This window comes from Tachysurus vachellii, chromosome 18 (genome assembly GCF_030014155.1).
Source record: "Tachysurus vachellii isolate PV-2020 chromosome 18, HZAU_Pvac_v1, whole genome shotgun sequence".
NCBI classification, from domain to species: domain Eukaryota; kingdom Metazoa; phylum Chordata; class Actinopteri; order Siluriformes; family Bagridae; genus Tachysurus; species Tachysurus vachellii.
In genome coordinates this window covers 6346437-6368415 of record NC_083477.1, presented here as the reverse complement: position 1 = coordinate 6368415, position 21979 = coordinate 6346437, and the positions used below count along the sequence as shown (strand labels likewise).

The 21979-nt window shown below is 40.2% G+C and overlaps 23 non-coding genes across 23 annotated transcripts; all 23 read left to right on the top strand.

Annotated features, from left to right (window-relative positions):
* The first annotated feature begins 1613 nt into the window (after window positions 1-1613).
* Window positions 1614-1685, top strand: trnac-gca (transfer RNA cysteine (anticodon GCA)). Its single transcript has one exon. It is a non-coding gene; the product is annotated as a tRNA-Cys (tRNA).
* An 838-nt stretch (window positions 1686-2523) lies between these two features.
* Window positions 2524-2595, top strand: trnac-gca (transfer RNA cysteine (anticodon GCA)). Its single transcript has one exon. It is a non-coding gene; the product is annotated as a tRNA-Cys (tRNA).
* A 731-nt stretch (window positions 2596-3326) lies between these two features.
* Window positions 3327-3398, top strand: trnac-gca (transfer RNA cysteine (anticodon GCA)). The gene has a single exon. It is a non-coding gene; the product is annotated as a tRNA-Cys (tRNA).
* Window positions 3399-4252: 854 nt separating this feature from the next.
* trnac-gca (transfer RNA cysteine (anticodon GCA)) lies at window positions 4253-4324 on the top strand. The gene has a single exon. It is a non-coding gene; the product is annotated as a tRNA-Cys (tRNA).
* An 854-nt stretch (window positions 4325-5178) lies between these two features.
* Window positions 5179-5250, top strand: trnac-gca (transfer RNA cysteine (anticodon GCA)). Its single transcript has one exon. It is a non-coding gene; the product is annotated as a tRNA-Cys (tRNA).
* Window positions 5251-6103: 853 nt separating this feature from the next.
* On the top strand, window positions 6104-6175 carry trnac-gca (transfer RNA cysteine (anticodon GCA)). The gene has a single exon. It is a non-coding gene; the product is annotated as a tRNA-Cys (tRNA).
* Window positions 6176-7028: 853 nt separating this feature from the next.
* Window positions 7029-7100, top strand: trnac-gca (transfer RNA cysteine (anticodon GCA)). Its single transcript has one exon. It is a non-coding gene; the product is annotated as a tRNA-Cys (tRNA).
* Window positions 7101-7954: 854 nt separating this feature from the next.
* On the top strand, window positions 7955-8026 carry trnac-gca (transfer RNA cysteine (anticodon GCA)). The gene has a single exon. It is a non-coding gene; the product is annotated as a tRNA-Cys (tRNA).
* An 854-nt stretch (window positions 8027-8880) lies between these two features.
* On the top strand, window positions 8881-8952 carry trnac-gca (transfer RNA cysteine (anticodon GCA)). Its single transcript has one exon. It is a non-coding gene; the product is annotated as a tRNA-Cys (tRNA).
* An 854-nt stretch (window positions 8953-9806) lies between these two features.
* Window positions 9807-9878, top strand: trnac-gca (transfer RNA cysteine (anticodon GCA)). Its single transcript has one exon. It is a non-coding gene; the product is annotated as a tRNA-Cys (tRNA).
* Window positions 9879-10732: 854 nt separating this feature from the next.
* Window positions 10733-10804, top strand: trnac-gca (transfer RNA cysteine (anticodon GCA)). The gene has a single exon. It is a non-coding gene; the product is annotated as a tRNA-Cys (tRNA).
* An 854-nt stretch (window positions 10805-11658) lies between these two features.
* trnac-gca (transfer RNA cysteine (anticodon GCA)) lies at window positions 11659-11730 on the top strand. Its single transcript has one exon. It is a non-coding gene; the product is annotated as a tRNA-Cys (tRNA).
* An 854-nt stretch (window positions 11731-12584) lies between these two features.
* On the top strand, window positions 12585-12656 carry trnac-gca (transfer RNA cysteine (anticodon GCA)). Its single transcript has one exon. It is a non-coding gene; the product is annotated as a tRNA-Cys (tRNA).
* A 732-nt stretch (window positions 12657-13388) lies between these two features.
* trnac-gca (transfer RNA cysteine (anticodon GCA)) lies at window positions 13389-13460 on the top strand. Its single transcript has one exon. It is a non-coding gene; the product is annotated as a tRNA-Cys (tRNA).
* An 852-nt stretch (window positions 13461-14312) lies between these two features.
* trnac-gca (transfer RNA cysteine (anticodon GCA)) lies at window positions 14313-14384 on the top strand. Its single transcript has one exon. It is a non-coding gene; the product is annotated as a tRNA-Cys (tRNA).
* Window positions 14385-15224: 840 nt separating this feature from the next.
* Window positions 15225-15296, top strand: trnac-gca (transfer RNA cysteine (anticodon GCA)). The gene has a single exon. It is a non-coding gene; the product is annotated as a tRNA-Cys (tRNA).
* Window positions 15297-16028: 732 nt separating this feature from the next.
* On the top strand, window positions 16029-16100 carry trnac-gca (transfer RNA cysteine (anticodon GCA)). Its single transcript has one exon. It is a non-coding gene; the product is annotated as a tRNA-Cys (tRNA).
* An 855-nt stretch (window positions 16101-16955) lies between these two features.
* On the top strand, window positions 16956-17027 carry trnac-gca (transfer RNA cysteine (anticodon GCA)). The gene has a single exon. It is a non-coding gene; the product is annotated as a tRNA-Cys (tRNA).
* Window positions 17028-17579: 552 nt separating this feature from the next.
* trnac-gca (transfer RNA cysteine (anticodon GCA)) lies at window positions 17580-17651 on the top strand. Its single transcript has one exon. It is a non-coding gene; the product is annotated as a tRNA-Cys (tRNA).
* Window positions 17652-18203: 552 nt separating this feature from the next.
* On the top strand, window positions 18204-18275 carry trnac-gca (transfer RNA cysteine (anticodon GCA)). The gene has a single exon. It is a non-coding gene; the product is annotated as a tRNA-Cys (tRNA).
* Window positions 18276-19115: 840 nt separating this feature from the next.
* Window positions 19116-19187, top strand: trnac-gca (transfer RNA cysteine (anticodon GCA)). Its single transcript has one exon. It is a non-coding gene; the product is annotated as a tRNA-Cys (tRNA).
* An 854-nt stretch (window positions 19188-20041) lies between these two features.
* Window positions 20042-20113, top strand: trnac-gca (transfer RNA cysteine (anticodon GCA)). Its single transcript has one exon. It is a non-coding gene; the product is annotated as a tRNA-Cys (tRNA).
* Window positions 20114-20967: 854 nt separating this feature from the next.
* Window positions 20968-21039, top strand: trnac-gca (transfer RNA cysteine (anticodon GCA)). The gene has a single exon. It is a non-coding gene; the product is annotated as a tRNA-Cys (tRNA).
* The last annotated feature ends 940 nt before the right edge of the window (window positions 21040-21979 follow it).

Genomic DNA, 21979 nt, shown 5'->3' with positions numbered 1-21979 from the left:
TGGCATATGATATGAAAAAATTCCCAGACGCTATCTAGTCAAGGGTATAATGTCTTTAAAACATGAAACCTTAGTGGTTATTCATGGTTGATAAAACCTCAGTTACACGCAGACCTCCTAACCAGCAACAGAACTTGCTATTGAACATTGTATACATAAAAAATGGGTACACCATTGTCCAGGTAAACAGTGAATAGTGCTGTCCAGGCAGTAGCAGAAAAAACTTCCAAGTGTGGCATCTTGGGGTGAAGGGAAACATCACATAGATTGCCATGTTACAGAAGCAGTAAAAACTAGCTACAGATGGACTGAAATAGAATAAGGCAGAAGTGATCACTGTTGTGTTTTTCAGGAAATAATGTACATAATTTAATGGTTTCACATATAGGTGGAACCTGAGAGGCACCTCATGCAGAAGAAAGCTAAACAGCATACTGTAGGTAGCTTCAAGAAGACGGCTAAGGAGCAGAACCAGCACAAGAAGTAAGAGAGGAAGATTTCAACTTTACAACTGCTTTCATTAAGACTAATAATGAAGTCAATACAATTTAAAGTATTTTGATAAAATACTCCATTTTTAATATGATTAATATCATCTTGTCTGAAGTGGAAAAGTGCAAAAAATGATGCCTCATTGTCTGTAACATAATACACAATAATATGAAGCTACCAGAAGGTGGCACCAGTAGAATAGAGTTTCCACATGTAGTTGGAAAGGGCACAACATTCAGTAGAATTCACCAGAGATAAACTGGTTATTAACTGTAGAGCATAGAAAGGAAGTATGCCACCATGTTTTTTGTCCTCCATTAGATATTGCTGTGATATGAATATCACTGGTTTTAACTGTTTAAAAATCCACTCTATACTGTCACGGAAGGCTTTTTAACAATGTTATTCTGATCCTTGCAAAGCCCTACAATTGCTCTTTAATAGCCTCACTTATTCATGGCATGGACTCCACAAAATGGTGAATTTTTACAAACATAGTTAAATTGTGGCCATGAAGGCATGCTAATGGTCAGCAATGACAATCAAATTATCTTTGGCTTTCAAGCAGTGATTGATTTGAGGTAAGGTGAACTAAATTGCTTTAGAAAGCTAGAAAGCAAGCTGAAACCTGTTGTCAGTCCAAGCTGCTTGAAGTTGCTTGAAGCTGATTGAAGCGGCTTGAAGCGCGTTGAAGCTGCTTGAAGCTGCCAAAATGCACATGGAAATACAACCTATGATGTTTTATCTTGTCTATAAAGTTGCAACTGTCAACAGGCTATATAAACAACACTCCCCCATAGCATGGAAAGACCTTTACTGACAGAGATTGGTTTCATTGTAAAAAATAGTTAGAAGACATGTAGTTAAGGATCTTGTCTATACACTTACTGACACAACAAAACCTCTTCCACCAGTAGGGATTGTTTTCATTGGTGCCCAGATGACTGTTAAAGCATTTTACTTCAGAGCCTAAGGGCTCCTAAATAACTCTACATTCCCCTTTCTGACTGATCAATGAGCCATTTTTCGAATATGATTATGACAAGTTAAATTGCTTTAGAAAGCTAGCCATTTAAAACACACCTGTTGTCAGTTGAAGCTGCTTGAAGCTGTTGCAACTGGGGGGTATAGCTCAGTGGTAGAGCATTTGACTGCAGATCAAGAGGTCCCCGGTTCAAATCTGGGTGCCCCCTACTGGCCTTGCAACATGGAGGCTTTGTGCTCCTTATACTCTTCACTGCCAAAATGCACATGGAAATACAACAGATACTTATGACTGCTTCATTAAAAACATACTATTCACTGCCAAAATGCATATGGGAATACAACATAAGATAATTTATCTTGTCTATATAGCTGCAACTGAAAACAAGCTTTATAAACAACACTCCTCCAGACCATGGAACCACCTTTACCGACAGAGATTGGTTTCATTGTAAAAATATTCCTCACACAACAAGACCTCCTCCACCAGTAGGAAGAGTTTTCCTTGGGGCCCAGATGGCTGTTAAAGCATTTTAAAACACACCTGTTGTCAGTCCAAGCTGCTTGAAGCTGCTTGAAGTTGCTTGAAGCTGATTGAAGCGGCTTGAAGCGCGTTGAAGCTGCTTGAAGCTGCCAAAATGCACATGGAAATACAACATATGATGATTTATCTTGTCTATAAAGTTGCAACTGTCAACAGGCTATATAAACAACACTCCCCCATAGCATGGAAAGACCTTTACTGACAGAGATTGGTTTCATTGTAAAAAATAGTTAGAAGACATGTGGTTAAGGATCTTGTCTATACACTTACTGACACAACAAAACCTCTTCCACCAGTAGGGATTGTTTTCATTGGTGCCCAGATGACTGTTAAAGCATTTTACTTCAGAGCCTAAGGGCTCCTAAATAACTCTACATTCCCCTTTCTGACTGATCAATGAGCCATTTTTCGAATATGATTATGACAAGTTAAATTGCTTTAGAAAGCTAGCCATTTAAAACACACCTGTTGTCAGTTGAAGCTGCTTGAAGCTGTTGCAACTGGGGGGTATAGCTCAGTGGTAGAGCATTTGACTGCAGATCAAGAGGTCCCCAGTTCAAATCTGGGTGCCCCCTACTGGCCTTGCAACATGGAGGCTTTGTGCTCCTTAAACTCTTCACTGCCAAAATGCACATGGAAATACAACAGATACTTAAGGATCTTGTCTATACACTTAATGACTGCTTTATTAAAAACACTTACACTATTCACTGCCAAAATGTAAAAATATTCCTCACACAACAAGACCTCCTCCACCAGTAGGAAGAGTTTTCCTTGGGGCCCAGATGGCTGTTAAAGCATTTTAAAACACTCCTGTTGTCAGTCCAAGCTGCTTGAAGTTGCTTGAAGCTGATTGAAGCGGCTTGAAGCGCGTTGAAGCTGCTTGAAGCTGCCAAAATGCACATGGAAATACAACATATGATGATTTATCTTGTCTATAAAGTTGCAACTGTCAACAGGCTATATAAACAACACTCCCCCATAGCATGGAAAGACCTTTACTGACAGAGATTGGTTTCATTGTAAAAAATAGTTAGAAGACATGTGGTTAAGGATCTTGTCTATACACTTACTGACACAACAAAACCTCTTCCACCAGTAGGGATTGTTTTCATTGGTGCCCAGATGACTGTTAAAGCATTTTACTTCAGAGCCTAAGGGCTCCTAAATAACTCTACATTCCCCTTTCTGACTGATCAATGAGCCATTTTTCGAATATGATTATGACAAGTTAAATTGCTTTAGAAAGCTAGCCATTTAAAACACACCTGTTGTCAGTTGAAGCTGCTTGAAGCTGTTGCAACTGGGGGGTATAGCTCAGTGGTAGAGCATTTGACTGCAGATCAAGAGGTCCCCGGTTCAAATCCGGGTGCCCCCTACTGGCCTTGCAACATGGAGGCTTTGTGCTCCTTATACTCTTCAACTCCCAAATGCATGTAAAAATATGACATGTAGTTAAGGATCTTGTCTATACACTTAATGACTGCTTTATTAAAAACACTTATACTATTCACTGCCAAAATGCACATGGGAATACAACATAAGATGATTTATCTTGTCTATATAGCTGCAACTGAAAACAAGCTTTATAAACAACACTCCTCCAGACCATGGAACCACCTTTACTGACACAGATTGGTTTCATTGTAAAAATATTCCTCACACAACAAGACCTCCTCCACCAGTAGGAAGAGTTTTCCTTGGGGCCCAGATGGCTGTTAAAGCATTTTAAAACACACCTGTTGTCAGTCCAAGCTGCTTGAAGTTGCTTGAAGCTGATTGAAGCGGCTTGAAGCGCGTTGAAGCTGCTTGAAGCTGCCAAAATGCACATGGAAATACAACATATGATGATTTATCTTGTCTATAAAGTTGCAACTGTCAACAGGCTATATAAACAACACTCCCCCATAGCATGGAAAGACCTTTACTGACAGAGATTGGTTTCATTGTAAAAAATAGTTAGAAGACATGTGGTTAAGGATCTTGTCTATACACTTACTGACACAACAAAACCTCTTCCACCAGTAGGGATTGTTTTCATTGGTGCCCAGATGACTGTTAAAGCATTTTACTTCAGAGCCTAAGGGCTCCTAAATAACTCTACATTCCCCTTTCTGACTGATCAATGAGCCATTTTTCGAATATGATTATGACAAGTTAAATTGCTTTAGAAAGCTAGCCATTTAAAACACACCTGTTGTCAGTTGAAGCTGCTTGAAGCTGTTGCAACTGGGGGGTATAGCTCAGTGGTAGAGCATTTGACTGCAGATCAAGAGGTCCCCGGTTCAAATCCGGGTGCCCCCTACTGGCCTTGCAACATGGAGGCTTTGTGCTCCTTATACTCTTCAACTCCCAAATGCATGTAAAAATATGACATGTAGTTAAGGATCTTGTCTATACACTTAATGACTGCTTTATTAAAAACACTTATACTATTCACTGCCAAAATGCACATGGGAATACAACATAAGATGATTTATCTTGTCTATATAGCTGCAACTGAAAACAAGCTTTATAAACAACACTCCTCCAGACCATGGAACCACCTTTACTGACACAGATTGGTTTCATTGTAAAAATATTCCTCACACAACAAGACCTCCTCCACCAGTAGGAAGAGTTTTCCTTGGGGCCCAGATGGCTGTTAAAGCATTTTAAAACACACCTGTTGTCAGTCCAAGCTGCTTGAAGTTGCTTGAAGCTGATTGAAGCGGCTTGAAGCGCGTTGAAGCTGCTTGAAGCTGCCAAAATGCACATGGAAATACAACATATGATGATTTATCTTGTCTATAAAGTTGCAACTGTCAACAGGCTATATAAACAACACTCCCCCATAGCATGGAAAGACCTTTACTGACAGAGATTGGTTTCATTGTAAAAAATAGTTAGAAGACATGTGGTTAAGGATCTTGTCTATACACTTACTGACACAACAAAACCTCTTCCACCAGTAGGGATTGTTTTCATTGGTGCCCAGATGACTGTTAAAGCATTTTACTTCAGAGCCTAAGGGCTCCTAAATAACTCTACATTCCCCTTTCTGACTGATCAATGAGCCATTTTTCGAATATGATTATGACAAGTTAAATTGCTTTAGAAAGCTAGCCATTTAAAACACACCTGTTGTCAGTTGAAGCTGCTTGAAGCTGTTGCAACTGGGGGGTATAGCTCAGTGGTAGAGCATTTGACTGCAGATCAAGAGGTCCCCGGTTCAAATCCGGGTGCCCCCTACTGGCCTTGCAACATGGAGGCTTTGTGCTCCTTATACTCTTCAACTCCCAAATGCATGTAAAATATGACATGTAGTTAAGGATCTTGTCTATACACTTAATGACTGCTTTATTAAAAACACTTATACTATTCACTGCCAAAATGCACATGGGAATACAACATAAGATGATTTATCTTGTCTATATAGCTGCAACTGAAAACAAGCTTTATAAACAACACTCCTCCAGACCATGGAACCACCTTTACTGACACAGATTGGTTTCATTGTAAAAATATTCCTCACACAACAAGACCTCCTCCACCAGTAGGAAGAGTTTTCCTTGGGGCCCAGATGGCTGTTAAAGCATTTTAAAACACACCTGTTGTCAGTCCAAGCTGCTTGAAGTTGCTTGAAGCTGATTGAAGCGGCTTGAAGCGCGTTGAAGCTGCTTGAAGCTGCCAAAATGCACATGGAAATACAACATATGATGATTTATCTTGTCTATAAAGTTGCAACTGTCAACAGGCTATATAAACAACACTCCCCCATAGCATGGAAAGACCTTTACTGACAGAGATTGGTTTCATTGTAAAAAATAGTTAGAAGACATGTGGTTAAGGATCTTGTCTATACACTTACTGACACAACAAAACCTCTTCCACCAGTAGGGATTGTTTTCATTGGTGCCCAGATGACTGTTAAAGCATTTTACTTCAGAGCCTAAGGGCTCCTAAATAACTCTACATTCCCCTTTCTGACTGATCAATGAGCCATTTTTCGAATATGATTATGACAAGTTAAATTGCTTTAGAAAGCTAGCCATTTAAAACACACCTGTTGTCAGTTGAAGCTGCTTGAAGCTGTTGCAACTGGGGGGTATAGCTCAGTGGTAGAGCATTTGACTGCAGATCAAGAGGTCCCCGGTTCAAATCCGGGTGCCCCCTACTGGCCTTGCAACATGGAGGCTTTGTGCTCCTTATACTCTTCAACTCCCAAATGCATGTAAAATATGACATGTAGTTAAGGATCTTGTCTATACACTTAATGACTGCTTTATTAAAAACACTTATACTATTCACTGCCAAAATGCACATGGGAATACAACATAAGATGATTTATCTTGTCTATATAGCTGCAACTGAAAACAAGCTTTATAAACAACACTCCTCCAGACCATGGAACCACCTTTACTGACACAGATTGGTTTCATTGTAAAAATATTCCTCACACAACAAGACCTCCTCCACCAGTAGGAAGAGTTTTCCTTGGGGCCCAGATGGCTGTTAAAGCATTTTAAAACACACCTGTTGTCAGTCCAAGCTGCTTGAAGTTGCTTGAAGCTGATTGAAGCGGCTTGAAGCGCGTTGAAGCTGCTTGAAGCTGCCAAAATGCACATGGAAATACAACATATGATGATTTATCTTGTCTATAAAGTTGCAACTGTCAACAGGCTATATAAACAACACTCCCCCATAGCATGGAAAGACCTTTACTGACAGAGATTGGTTTCATTGTAAAAAATAGTTAGAAGACATGTGGTTAAGGATCTTGTCTATACACTTACTGACACAACAAAACCTCTTCCACCAGTAGGGATTGTTTTCATTGGTGCCCAGATGACTGTTAAAGCATTTTACTTCAGAGCCTAAGGGCTCCTAAATAACTCTACATTCCCCTTTCTGACTGATCAATGAGCCATTTTTCGAATATGATTATGACAAGTTAAATTGCTTTAGAAAGCTAGCCATTTAAAACACACCTGTTGTCAGTTGAAGCTGCTTGAAGCTGTTGCAACTGGGGGGTATAGCTCAGTGGTAGAGCATTTGACTGCAGATCAAGAGGTCCCCGGTTCAAATCCGGGTGCCCCCTACTGGCCTTGCAACATGGAGGCTTTGTGCTCCTTATACTCTTCACTGCCAAAATGCATGTAAAAATACGACATGTAGTTAAGGATCTTGTCTATACACTTAATGACTGCTTTATTAAAAACACTTATACTATTCACTGCCAAAATGCACATGGGAATACAACATAAGATGATTTATCTTGTCTATATAGCTGCAACTGAAAACAAGCTTTATAAACAACACTCCTCCAGACCATGGAACCACCTTTACTGACACAGATTGGTTTCATTGTAAAAATATTCCTCACACAACAAGACCTCCTCCACCAGTAGGAAGAGTTTTCCTTGGGGCCCAGATGGCTGTTAAAGCATTTTAAAACACACCTGTTGTCAGTCCAAGCTGCTTGAAGTTGCTTGAAGCTGATTGAAGCGGCTTGAAGCGCGTTGAAGCTGCTTGAAGCTGCCAAAATGCACATGGAAATACAACATATGATGATTTATCTTGTCTATAAAGTTGCAACTGTCAACAGGCTATATAAACAACACTCCCCCATAGCATGGAAAGACCTTTACTGACAGAGATTGGTTTCATTGTAAAAAATAGTTAGAAGACATGTGGTTAAGGATCTTGTCTATACACTTACTGACACAACAAAACCTCTTCCACCAGTAGGGATTGTTTTCATTGGTGCCCAGATGACTGTTAAAGCATTTTACTTCAGAGCCTAAGGGCTCCTAAATAACTCTACATTCCCCTTTCTGACTGATCAATGAGCCATTTTTCGAATATGATTATGACAAGTTAAATTGCTTTAGAAAGCTAGCCATTTAAAACACACCTGTTGTCAGTTGAAGCTGCTTGAAGCTGTTGCAACTGGGGGGTATAGCTCAGTGGTAGAGCATTTGACTGCAGATCAAGAGGTCCCCGGTTCAAATCCGGGTGCCCCCTACTGGCCTTGCAACATGGAGGCTTTGTGCTCCTTATACTCTTCAACTCCCAAATGCATGTAAAAATATGACATGTAGTTAAGGATCTTGTCTATACACTTAATGACTGCTTTATTAAAAACACTTATACTATTCACTGCCAAAATGCACATGGGAATACAACATAAGATGATTTATCTTGTCTATATAGCTGCAACTGAAAACAAGCTTTATAAACAACACTCCTCCAGACCATGGAACCACCTTTACTGACACAGATTGGTTTCATTGTAAAAATATTCCTCACACAACAAGACCTCCTCCACCAGTAGGAAGAGTTTTCCTTGGGGCCCAGATGGCTGTTAAAGCATTTTAAAACACACCTGTTGTCAGTCCAAGCTGCTTGAAGTTGCTTGAAGCTGATTGAAGCGGCTTGAAGCGCGTTGAAGCTGCTTGAAGCTGCCAAAATGCACATGGAAATACAACATATGATGATTTATCTTGTCTATAAAGTTGCAACTGTCAACAGGCTATATAAACAACACTCCCCCATAGCATGGAAAGACCTTTACTGACAGAGATTGGTTTCATTGTAAAAAATAGTTAGAAGACATGTGGTTAAGGATCTTGTCTATACACTTACTGACACAACAAAACCTCTTCCACCAGTAGGGATTGTTTTCATTGGTGCCCAGATGACTGTTAAAGCATTTTACTTCAGAGCCTAAGGGCTCCTAAATAACTCTACATTCCCCTTTCTGACTGATCAATGAGCCATTTTTCGAATATGATTATGACAAGTTAAATTGCTTTAGAAAGCTAGCCATTTAAAACACACCTGTTGTCAGTTGAAGCTGCTTGAAGCTGTTGCAACTGGGGGGTATAGCTCAGTGGTAGAGCATTTGACTGCAGATCAAGAGGTCCCCGGTTCAAATCCGGGTGCCCCCTACTGGCCTTGCAACATGGAGGCTTTGTGCTCCTTATACTCTTCAACTCCCAAATGCATGTAAAAATATGACATGTAGTTAAGGATCTTGTCTATACACTTAATGACTGCTTTATTAAAAACACTTATACTATTCACTGCCAAAATGCACATGGGAATACAACATAAGATGATTTATCTTGTCTATATAGCTGCAACTGAAAACAAGCTTTATAAACAACACTCCTCCAGACCATGGAACCACCTTTACTGACACAGATTGGTTTCATTGTAAAAATATTCCTCACACAACAAGACCTCCTCCACCAGTAGGAAGAGTTTTCCTTGGGGCCCAGATGGCTGTTAAAGCATTTTAAAACACACCTGTTGTCAGTCCAAGCTGCTTGAAGTTGCTTGAAGCTGATTGAAGCGGCTTGAAGCGCGTTGAAGCTGCTTGAAGCTGCCAAAATGCACATGGAAATACAACATATGATGATTTATCTTGTCTATAAAGTTGCAACTGTCAACAGGCTATATAAACAACACTCCCCCATAGCATGGAAAGACCTTTACTGACAGAGATTGGTTTCATTGTAAAAAATAGTTAGAAGACATGTGGTTAAGGATCTTGTCTATACACTTACTGACACAACAAAACCTCTTCCACCAGTAGGGATTGTTTTCATTGGTGCCCAGATGACTGTTAAAGCATTTTACTTCAGAGCCTAAGGGCTCCTAAATAACTCTACATTCCCCTTTCTGACTGATCAATGAGCCATTTTTCGAATATGATTATGACAAGTTAAATTGCTTTAGAAAGCTAGCCATTTAAAACACACCTGTTGTCAGTTGAAGCTGCTTGAAGCTGTTGCAACTGGGGGGTATAGCTCAGTGGTAGAGCATTTGACTGCAGATCAAGAGGTCCCCGGTTCAAATCCGGGTGCCCCCTACTGGCCTTGCAACATGGAGGCTTTGTGCTCCTCATACTCTTCACTGCCAAAATGCACATGGAAATACAACAGATACTTAAGGATCTTGTCTATACACTTAATGACTGCTTTATTAAAAACACTTATACTATTCACTGCCAAAATGCACATGGGAATACAACATAAGATGATTTATCTTGTCTATATAGCTGCAACTGAAAACAAGCTTTATAAACAACACTCCTCCAGACCATGGAACCACCTTTACTGACACAGATTGGTTTCATTGTAAAAATATTCCTCACACAACAAGACCTCCTCCACCAGTAGGAAGAGTTTTCCTTGGGGCCCAGATGGCTGTTAAAGCATTTTAAAACACACCTGTTGTCAGTCCAAGCTGCTTGAAGTTGCTTGAAGCTGATTGAAGCGGCTTGAAGCGCGTTGAAGCTGCTTGAAGCTGCCAAAATGCACATGGAAATACAACATATGATGATTTATCTTGTCTATAAAGTTGCAACTGTCAACAGGCTATATAAACAACACTCCCCCATAGCATGGAAAGACCTTTACTGACAGAGATTGGTTTCATTGTAAAAAATAGTTAGAAGACATGTGGTTAAGGATCTTGTCTATACACTTACTGACACAACAAAACCTCTTCCACCAGTAGGGATTGTTTTCATTGGTGCCCAGATGACTGTTAAAGCATTTTACTTCAGAGCCTAAGGGCTCCTAAATAACTCTACATTCCCCTTTCTGACTGATCAATGAGCCATTTTTCGAATATGATTATGACAAGTTAAATTGCTTTAGAAAGCTAGCCATTTAAAACACACCTGTTGTCAGTTGAAGCTGCTTGAAGCTGTTGCAACTGGGGGGTATAGCTCAGTGGTAGAGCATTTGACTGCAGATCAAGAGGTCCCCGGTTCAAATCCGGGTGCCCCCTACTGGCCTTGCAACATGGAGGCTTTGTGCTCCTTATACTCTTCAACTCCCAAATGCATGTAAAAATATGACATGTAGTTAAGGATCTTGTCTATACACTTAATGACTGCTTTATTAAAAACACTTATACTATTCACTGCCAAAATGCACATGGGAATACAACATAAGATGATTTATCTTGTCTATATAGCTGCAACTGAAAACAAGCTTTATAAACAACACTCCTCCAGACCATGGAACCACCTTTACTGACACAGATTGGTTTCATTGTAAAAATATTCCTCACACAACAAGACCTCCTCCACCAGTAGGAAGAGTTTTCCTTGGGGCCCAGATGGCTGTTAAAGCATTTTAAAACACACCTGTTGTCAGTCCAAGCTGCTTGAAGTTGCTTGAAGCTGATTGAAGCGGCTTGAAGCGCGTTGAAGCTGCTTGAAGCTGCCAAAATGCACATGGAAATACAACATATGATGATTTATCTTGTCTATAAAGTTGCAACTGTCAACAGGCTATATAAACAACACTCCCCCATAGCATGGAAAGACCTTTACTGACAGAGATTGGTTTCATTGTAAAAAATAGTTAGAAGACATGTGGTTAAGGATCTTGTCTATACACTTACTGACACAACAAAACCTCTTCCACCAGTAGGGATTGTTTTCATTGGTGCCCAGATGACTGTTAAAGCATTTTACTTCAGAGCCTAAGGGCTCCTAAATAACTCTACATTCCCCTTTCTGACTGATCAATGAGCCATTTTTCGAATATGATTATGACAAGTTAAATTGCTTTAGAAAGCTAGCCATTTAAAACACACCTGTTGTCAGTTGAAGCTGCTTGAAGCTGTTGCAACTGGGGGGTATAGCTCAGTGGTAGAGCATTTGACTGCAGATCAAGAGGTCCCCGGTTCAAATCCGGGTGCCCCCTACTGGCCTTGCAACATGGAGGCTTTGTGCTCCTTATACTCTTCAACTCCCAAATGCATGTAAAAATATGACATGTAGTTAAGGATCTTGTCTATACACTTAATGACTGCTTTATTAAAAACACTTATACTATTCACTGCCAAAATGCACATGGGAATACAACATAAGATGATTTATCTTGTCTATATAGCTGCAACTGAAAACAAGCTTTATAAACAACACTCCTCCAGACCATGGAACCACCTTTACTGACACAGATTGGTTTCATTGTAAAAATATTCCTCACACAACAAGACCTCCTCCACCAGTAGGAAGAGTTTTCCTTGGGGCCCAGATGGCTGTTAAAGCATTTTAAAACACACCTGTTGTCAGTCCAAGCTGCTTGAAGTTGCTTGAAGCTGATTGAAGCGGCTTGAAGCGCGTTGAAGCTGCTTGAAGCTGCCAAAATGCACATGGAAATACAACATATGATGATTTATCTTGTCTATAAAGTTGCAACTGTCAACAGGCTATATAAACAACACTCCCCCATAGCATGGAAAGACCTTTACTGACAGAGATTGGTTTCATTGTAAAAAATAGTTAGAAGACATGTGGTTAAGGATCTTGTCTATACACTTACTGACACAACAAAACCTCTTCCACCAGTAGGGATTGTTTTCATTGGTGCCCAGATGACTGTTAAAGCATTTTACTTCAGAGCCTAAGGGCTCCTAAATAACTCTACATTCCCCTTTCTGACTGATCAATGAGCCATTTTTCGAATATGATTATGACAAGTTAAATTGCTTTAGAAAGCTAGCCATTTAAAACACACCTGTTGTCAGTTGAAGCTGCTTGAAGCTGTTGCAACTGGGGGGTATAGCTCAGTGGTAGAGCATTTGACTGCAGATCAAGAGGTCCCCGGTTCAAATCCGGGTGCCCCCTACTGGCCTTGCAACATGGAGGCTTTGTGCTCCTTAAACTCTTCACTGCCAAAATGCACATGGAAATACAACAGATACTTAAGGATCTTGTCTATACACTTAATGACTGCTTTATTAAAAACACTTACACTATTCACTGCCAAAATGTAAAAATATTCCTCACACAACAAAGACCTCCTCCACCAGTAGGAAGAGTTTTCCTTGGGGCCCAGATGGCTGTTAAAGCATTTTAAAACACACCTGTTGTCAGTCCAAGCTGCTTGAAGTTGCTTGAAGCTGATTGAAGCGGCTTGAAGCGCGTTGAAGCTGCTTGAAGCTGCCAAAATGCACATGGAAATACAACATATGATGATTTATCTTGTCTATAAAGTTGCAACTGTCAACAGGCTATATAAACAACACTCCCCCATAGCATGGAAAGACCTTTACTGACAGAGATTGGTTTCATTGTAAAAAATAGTTAGAAGACATGTGGTTAAGGATCTTGTCTATACACTTACTGACACAACAAAACCTCTTCCACCAGTAGGGATTGTTTTCATTGGTGCCCAGATGACTGTTAAAGCATTTTACTTCAGAGCCTAAGGGCTCCTAAATAACTCTACATTCCCCTTTCTGACTGATCAATGAGCCATTTTTCGAATATGATTATGACAAGTTAAATTGCTTTAGAAAGCTAGCCATTTAAAACACACCTGTTGTCAGTTGAAGCTGCTTGAAGCTGTTGCAACTGGGGGGTATAGCTCAGTGGTAGAGCATTTGACTGCAGATCAAGAGGTCCCCGGTTCAAATCCGGGTGCCCCCTACTGGCCTTGCAACATGGAGGCTTTGTGCTCCTTATACTCTTCACTGCCAAAATGCATGTAAAATACAACAGTAGTTAAGGATCTTGTCTATACACTTAATGACTGCTTTATTAAAAACACTTATACTATTCACTGCCAAAATGCACATGGGAATACAACATAAGATGATTTATCTTGTCTATATAGCTGCAACTGAAAACAAGCTTTATAAACAACACTCCTCCAGACCATGGAACCACCTTTACTGACACAGATTGGTTTCATTGTAAAAATATTCCTCACACAACAAGACCTCCTCCACCAGTAGGAAGAGTTTTCCTTGGGGCCCAGATGGCTGTTAAAGCATTTTAAAACACACCTGTTGTCAGTCCAAGCTGCTTGAAGTTGCTTGAAGCTGATTGAAGCGGCTTGAAGCGCGTTGAAGCTGCTTGAAGCTGCCAAAATGCACATGGAAATACAACATATGATGATTTATCTTGTCTATAAAGTTGCAACTGTCAACAGGCTATATAAACAACACTCCCCCATAGCATGGAAAGACCTTTACTGACAGAGATTGGTTTCATTGTAAAAAATAGTTAGAAGACATGTGGTTAAGGATCTTGTCTATACACTTACTGACACAACAAAACCTCTTCCACCAGTAGGGATTGTTTTCATTGGTGCCCAGATGACTGTTAAAGCATTTTACTTCAGAGCCTAAGGGCTCCTAAATAACTCTACATTCCCCTTTCTGACTGATCAATGAGCCATTTTTCGAATATGATTATGACAAGTTAAATTGCTTTAGAAAGCTAGCCATTTAAAACACACCTGTTGTCAGTTGAAGCTGCTTGAAGCTGTTGCAACTGGGGGGTATAGCTCAGTGGTAGAGCATTTGACTGCAGATCAAGAGGTCCCCGGTTCAAATCCGGGTGCCCCCTACTGGCCTTGCAACATGGAGGCTTTGTGCTCCTTATACTCTTCAACTCCCAAATGCATGTAAAAATATGACATGTAGTTAAGGATCTTGTCTATACACTTAATGACTGCTTTATTAAAAACACTTATACTATTCACTGCCAAAATGCACATGGGAATACAACATAAGATGATTTATCTTGTCTATATAGCTGCAACTGAAAACAAGCTTTATAAACAACACTCCTCCAGACCATGGAACCACCTTTACTGACACAGATTGGTTTCATTGTAAAAACATTCCCTCCTCCACCAGTAGGAAGAGTTTTCCTTGGGGCCCAGATGGCTGTTAAAGCATTTTAAAACACACCTGTTGTCAGTCCAAGCTGCTTGAAGTTGCTTGAAGCTGATTGAAGCGGCTTGAAGCGCGTTGAAGCTGCTTGAAGCTGCCAAAATGCACATGGAAATACAACATATGATGATTTATCTTGTCTATAAAGTTGCAACTGTCAACAGGCTATATAAACAACACTCCCCCATAGCATGGAAAGACCTTTACTGACAGAGATTGGTTTCATTGTAAAAAATAGTTAGAAGACATGTGGTTAAGGATCTTGTCTATACACTTACTGACACAACAAAACCTCTTCCACCAGTAGGGATTGTTTTCATTGGTGCCCAGATGACTGTTAAAGCATTTTACTTCAGAGCCTAAGGGCTCCTAAATAACTCTACATTCCCCTTTCTGACTGATCAATGAGCCATTTTTCGAATATGATTATGACAAGTTAAATTGCTTTAGAAAGCTAGCCATTTAAAACACACCTGTTGTCAGTTGAAGCTGCTTGAAGCTGTTGCAACTGGGGGGTACAGCTCAGTGGTAGAGCATTTGACTGCAGATCAAGAGGTCCCCGGTTCAAATCTGGGTGCCCCCTACTGGCCTTGCAACATGGAGGCTTTGTGCTCCTTAAACTCTTCACTGCCAAAATGCACATGGAAATACAACAGATACTTAAGGATCTTGTCTATACACTTAATGACTGCTTTATTAAAAACACTTACACTATTCACTGCCAAAATGTAAAAATATTCCTCACACAACAAAGACCTCCTCCACCAGTAGGAAGAGTTTTCCGTGGGGCCCAGATGGCTGTTAAAGCATTTTAAAACACACCTGTTGTCAGTCCAAGCTGCTTGAAGTTGCTTGAAGCTGATTGAAGCGGCTTGAAGCGCGTTGAAGCTGCTTGAAGCTGCCAAAATGCACATGGAAATACAACATATGATGATTTATCTTGTCTATAAAGTTGCAACTGTCAACAGGCTATATAAACAACACTCCCCCATAGCATGGAAAGACCTTTACTGACAGAGATTGGTTTCATTGTAAAAAATAGTTAGAAGACATGTGGTTAAGGATCTTGTCTATACACTTACTGACACAACAAAACCTCTTCCACCAGTAGGGATTGTTTTCATTGGTGCCCAGATGACTGTTAAAGCATTTTACTTCAGAGCCTAAGGGCTCCTAAATAACTCTACATTCCCCTTTCTGACTGATCAATGAGCCATTTTTCGAATATGATTATGACAAGTTAAATTGCTTTAGAAAGCTAGCCATTTAAAACACACCTGTTGTCAGTTGAAGCTGCTTGAAGCTGTTGCAACTGGGGGGTATAGCTCAGTGGTAGAGCATTTGACTGCAGATCAAGAGGTCCCCGGTTCAAATCCGGGTGCCCCCTACTGGCCTTGCAACATGGAGGCTTTGTGCTCCTCATACTCTTCACTGCCAAAATGCACATGGAAAATACAACAGATACTTAAGGATCTTGTCTATACACTTAATGACTGCTTTATTAAAAACACTTATACTATTCACTGCCAAAATGCACATGGGAATACAACATAAGATGATTTATCTTGTCTATATAGCTGCAACTGAAAACAAGCTTTATAAACAACACTCCTCCAGACCATGGAACCACCTTTACTGACACAGATTGGTTTCATTGTAAAAATATTCCTCACACAACAAGACCTCCTCCACCAGTAGGAAGAGTTTTCCTTGGGGCCCAGATGGCTGTTAAAGCATTTTAAAACACACCTGTTGTCAGTCCAAGCTGCTTGAAGTTGCTTGAAGCTGATTGAAGCGGCTTGAAGCGCGTTGAAGCTGCTTGAAGCTGCCAAAATGCACATGGAAATACAACATATGATGATTTATCTTGTCTATAAAGTTGCAACTGTCAACAGGCTATATAAACAACACTCCCCCATAGCATGGAAAGACCTTTACTGACAGAGATTGGTTTCATTGTAAAAAATAGTTAGAAGACATGTGGTTAAGGATCTTGTCTATACACTTACTGACACAACAAAACCTCTTCCACCAGTAGGGATTGTTTTCATTGGTGCCCAGATGACTGTTAAAGCATTTTACTTCAGAGCCTAAGGGCTCCTAAATAACTCTACATTCCCCTTTCTGACTGATCAATGAGCCATTTTTCGAATATGATTATGACAAGTTAAATTGCTTTAGAAAGCTAGCCATTTAAAACACACCTGTTGTCAGTTGAAGCTGCTTGAAGCTGTTGCAACTGGGGGGTATAGCTCAGTGGTAGAGCATTTGACTGCAGATCAAGAGGTCCCCGGTTCAAATCCGGGTGCCCCCTACTGGCCTTGCAACATGGAGGCTTTGTGCTCCTTATACTCTTCAACTCCCAAATGCATGTAAAAATATGACATGTAGTTAAGGATCTTGTCTATACACTTAATGACTGCTTTATTAAAAACACTTATACTATTCACTGCCAAAATGCACATGGGAATACAACATAAGATGATTTATCTTGTCTATATAGCTGCAACTGAAAACAAGCTTTATAAACAACACTCCTCCAGACCATGGAACCACCTTTACTGACACAGATTGGTTTCATTGTAAAAAATAGTTAGAAGACATGTGGTTAAGGATCTTGTCTATACACTTACTGACACAACAAAACCTCTTCCACCAGTAGGGATTGTTTTCATTGGTGCCCAGATGACTGTTAAAGCATTTTACTTCAGAGCCTAAGGGCTCCTAAATAACTCTACATTCCCCTTTCTGACTGATCAATGAGCCATTTTTCGAATATGATTATGACAAGTTAAATTGCTTTAGAAAGCTAGCCATTTAAAACACACCTGTTGTCAGTTGAAGCTGCTTGAAGCTGTTGCAACTGGGGGGTATAGTTCAGTGGTAGAGCATTTGACTGCAGATCAAGAGGTCCCCGGTTCAAATCCGGGTGCCCACTACTGGCCTTGCAACATGGAGGCTTTGTGCTCCTTATACTCTTCAACTCCCAAATGCATGTAAAAATATGACATGTAGTTAAGGATCTTGTCTATACACTTAATGACTGCTTTATTAAAAACACTTATACTATTCACTGCCAAAATGCACATGGGAATACAACATAAGATGATTTATCTTGTCTATATAGCTGCAACTGAAAACAAGCTTTATAAACAACACTCCTCCAGACCATGGAACCACCTTTACTGACACAGATTGGTTTCATTGTAAAAAATAGTTAGAAGACATGTGGTTAAGGATCTTGTCTATACACTTACTGACACAACAAAACCTCTTCCACCAGTAGGGATTGTTTTCATTGGTGCCCAGATGACTGTTAAAGCATTTTACTTCAGAGCCTAAGGGCTCCTAAATAACTCTACATTCCCCTTTCTGACTGATCAATGAGCCATTTTTCGAATATGATTATGACAAGTTAAATTGCTTTAGAAAGCTAGCCATTTAAAACACACCTGTTGTCAGTTGAAGCTGCTTGAAGCTGTTGCAACTGGGGGGTATAGCTCAGTGGTAGAGCATTTGACTGCAGATCAAGAGGTCCCCGGTTCAAATCCGGGTGCCCCCTACTGGCCTTGCAACATGGAGGCTTTGTGCTCCTTATACTCTTCAACTCCCAAATGCATGTAAAAATATGACATGTAGTTAAGGATCTTGTCTATACACTTAATGACTGCTTTATTAAAAACACTTATACTATTCACTGCCAAAATGCACATGGGAATACAACATAAGATGATTTATCTTGTCTATATAGCTGCAACTGAAAACAAGCTTTATAAACAACACTCCTCCAGACCATGGAACCACCTTTACTGACACAGATTGGTTTCATTGTAAAAACATTCCCTCCTCCACCAGTAGGAAGAGTTTTCCTTGGGGCCCAGATGGCTGTTAAAGCATTTTAAAACACACCTGTTGTCAGTCCAAGCTGCTTGAAGTTGCTTGAAGCTGATTGAAGCGGCTTGAAGCGCGTTGAAGCTGCTTGAAGCTGCCAAAATGCACATGGAAATACAACATATGATGATTTATCTTGTCTATAAAGTTGCAACTGTCAACAGGCTATATAAACAACACTCCCCCATAGCATGGAAAGACCTTTACTGACAGAGATTGGTTTCATTGTAAAAAATAGTTAGAAGACATGTAGTTAAGGATCTTGTCTATACACTTACTGACACAACAAAACCTCTTCCACCAGTAGGGATTGTTTTCATTGGTGCCCAGATGACTGTTAAAGCATTTTACTTCAGAGCCTAAGGGCTCCTAAATAACTCTACATTCCCCTTTCTGACTGATCAATGAGCCATTGTTCGAATATGATTATGACAAGTTAAATTGCTTTAGAAAGCTAGCCATTTAAAACACACCTGTTGTCAGTTGAAGCTGCTTGAAGCTGTTGCAACTGGGGGGTATAGCTCAGTGGTAGAGCATTTGACTGCAGATCAAGAGGTCCCCGGTTCAAATCCGGGTGCCCCCTACTGGCCTTGCAACATGGAGGCTTTGTGCTCCTTATACTCTTCAACTCCCAAATGCATGTAAAAATATGACATGTAGTTAAGGATCTTGTCTGTACACTTAATGACTGCTTTATTAAAAACACTTATACTATTCACTGCCAAAATGCATATGGGAATACAACATAAGATGATTTATCTTGTCTATATAGCTGCAACTGAAAACAAGCTTTATAAACAACACTCCTCCAGACCATGGAACCACCTTTACTGACACAGATTGGTTTCATTGTAAAAACATTCCTCACACAACAAGACCTCCTCCACCAGTATGAAGAGTTTTCCTTGGGGCCCAGATGGCTGTTAAAGCATTTTAAAACACACCTGTTGTCAGTCCAAGCTGCTTGAAGTTGCTTGAAGCTGATTGAAGCGGCTTGAAGCGCGTTGAAGCTGCTTGAAGCTGCCAAAATGCACATGGAAATACAACATATGATGATTTATCTTGTCTATAAAGTTGCAACTGTCAACAGGCTATATAAACAACACTCCCCCATAGCATGGAAAGACCTTTACTGACAGAGATTGGTTTCATTGTAAAAAATAGTTAGAAGACATGTGGTTAAGGATCTTGTCTATACACTTACTGACACAACAAAACCTCTTCCACCAGTAGGGATTGTTTTCATTGGTGCCCAGATGACTGTTAAAGCATTTTACTTCAGAGCCTAAGGGCTCCTAAATAACTCTACATTCCCCTTTCTGACTGATCAATGAGCCATTTTTCGAATATGATTATGACAAGTTAAATTGCTTTAGAAAGCTAGCCATTTAAAACACACCTGTTGTCAGTTGAAGCTGCTTGAAGCTGTTGCAACTGGGGGGTATAGCTCAGTGGTAGAGCATTTGACTGCAGATCAAGAGGTCCCCGGTTCAAATCCGGGTGCCCCCTACTGGCCTTGCAACATGGAGGCTTTGTGCTCCTTAAACTCTTCACTGCCAAAATGCACATGGAAATACAACAGATACTTAAGGATCTTGTCTATACACTTAATGACTGCTTTATTAAAAACACTTATACTATTCACTGCCAAAATGCACATGGGAATACAACATAAGATGATTTATCTTGTCTATATAGCTGCAACTGAAAACAAGCTTTATAAACAACACTCCTCCAGACCATGGAACCACCTTTACTGACACAGATTGGTTTCATTGTAAAAATATTCCTCACACAACAAGACCTCCTCCACCAGTAGGAAGAGTTTTCCTTGGGGCCCAGATGGCTGTTAAAGCATTTTAAAACACACCTGTTGTCAGTCCAAGCTGCTTGAAGTTGCTTGAAGCTGATTGAAGCGGCTTGAAGCGCGTTGAAGCTGCTTGAAGCTGCCAAAATGCACATGGAAATACAACATATGATGATTTATCTTGTCTATAAAGTTGCAACTGTCAACAGGCTATATAAACAACACTCCCCCATAGCATGGAAAGACCTTTACTGACAGAGATTGGTTTCATTGTAAAAAATAGTTAGAAGACATGTGGTTAAGGATCTTGTCTATACACTTACTGACACAACAAAACCTCTTCCACCAGTAGGGATTGTTTTCATTGGTGCCCAGATGACTGTTAAAGCATTTTACTTCAGAGCCTAAGGGCTCCTAAATAACTCTACATTCCCCTTTCTGACTGATCAATGAGCCATTTTTCGAATATGATTATGACAAGTTAAATTGCTTTAGAAAGCTAGCCATTTAAAACACACCTGTTGTCAGTTGAAGCTGCTTGAAGCTGTTGCAACTGGGGGGTATAGTTCAGTGGTAGAGCATTTGACTGCAGATCAAGAGGTCCCCGGTTCAAATCCGGGTGCCCCCTACTGGCCTTGCAACATGGAGGCTTTGTGCTCCTTATACTCTTCAACTCCCAAATGCATGTAAAAATATGACATGTAGTTAAGGATCTTGTCTATACACTTAATGACTGCTTTATTAAAAACACTTATACTATTCACTGCCAAGATGCACATGGGAATACAACATAAGATGATTTATCTTGTCTATATAGCTGCAACTGAAAACAAGCTTTATAAACAACACTCCTCCAGACCATGGAACCACCTTTACTGACACAGATTGGTTTCATTGTAAAAATATTCCTCACACAACAAGACCTCCTCCACCAGTAGGAAGAGTTTTCCTTGGGGCCCAGATGGCTGTTAAAGCATTTTAAAACACACCTGTTGTCAGTCCAAGCTGCTTGAAGTTGCTTGAAGCTGATTGAAGCGGCTTGAAGCGCGTTGAAGCTGCTTGAAGCTGCCAAAATGCACATGGAAATACAACATATGATGATTTATCTTGTCTATAAAGTTGCAACTGTCAACAGGCTATATAAACAACACTCCCCCATAGCATGGAAAGACCTTTACTGACAGAGATTGGTTTCATTGTAAAAAATAGTTAGAAGACATGTGGTTAAGGATCTTGTCTATACACTTACTGACACAACAAAACCTCTTCCACCAGTAGGGATTGTTTTCATTGGTGCCCAGATGACTGTTAAAGCATTTTACTTCAGAGCCTAAGGGCTCCTAAATAACTCTACATTCCCCTTTCTGACTGATCAATGAGCCATTGTTTGAATATGATTATGACAAGTTAAATTGCTTTAGAAAGCTAGCCGTTTAAAACACACCTGTTGTCAGTCCAAGCTGGTTGAAGTTGCTTGAAGCGGCTTGAAGCGTGTTGAAGCTGCTTGAAGCGGCTTGAAGCTGCTTGAAGCGGCTTGAAGCTGCCAAAATGCACATGGAAATACAACA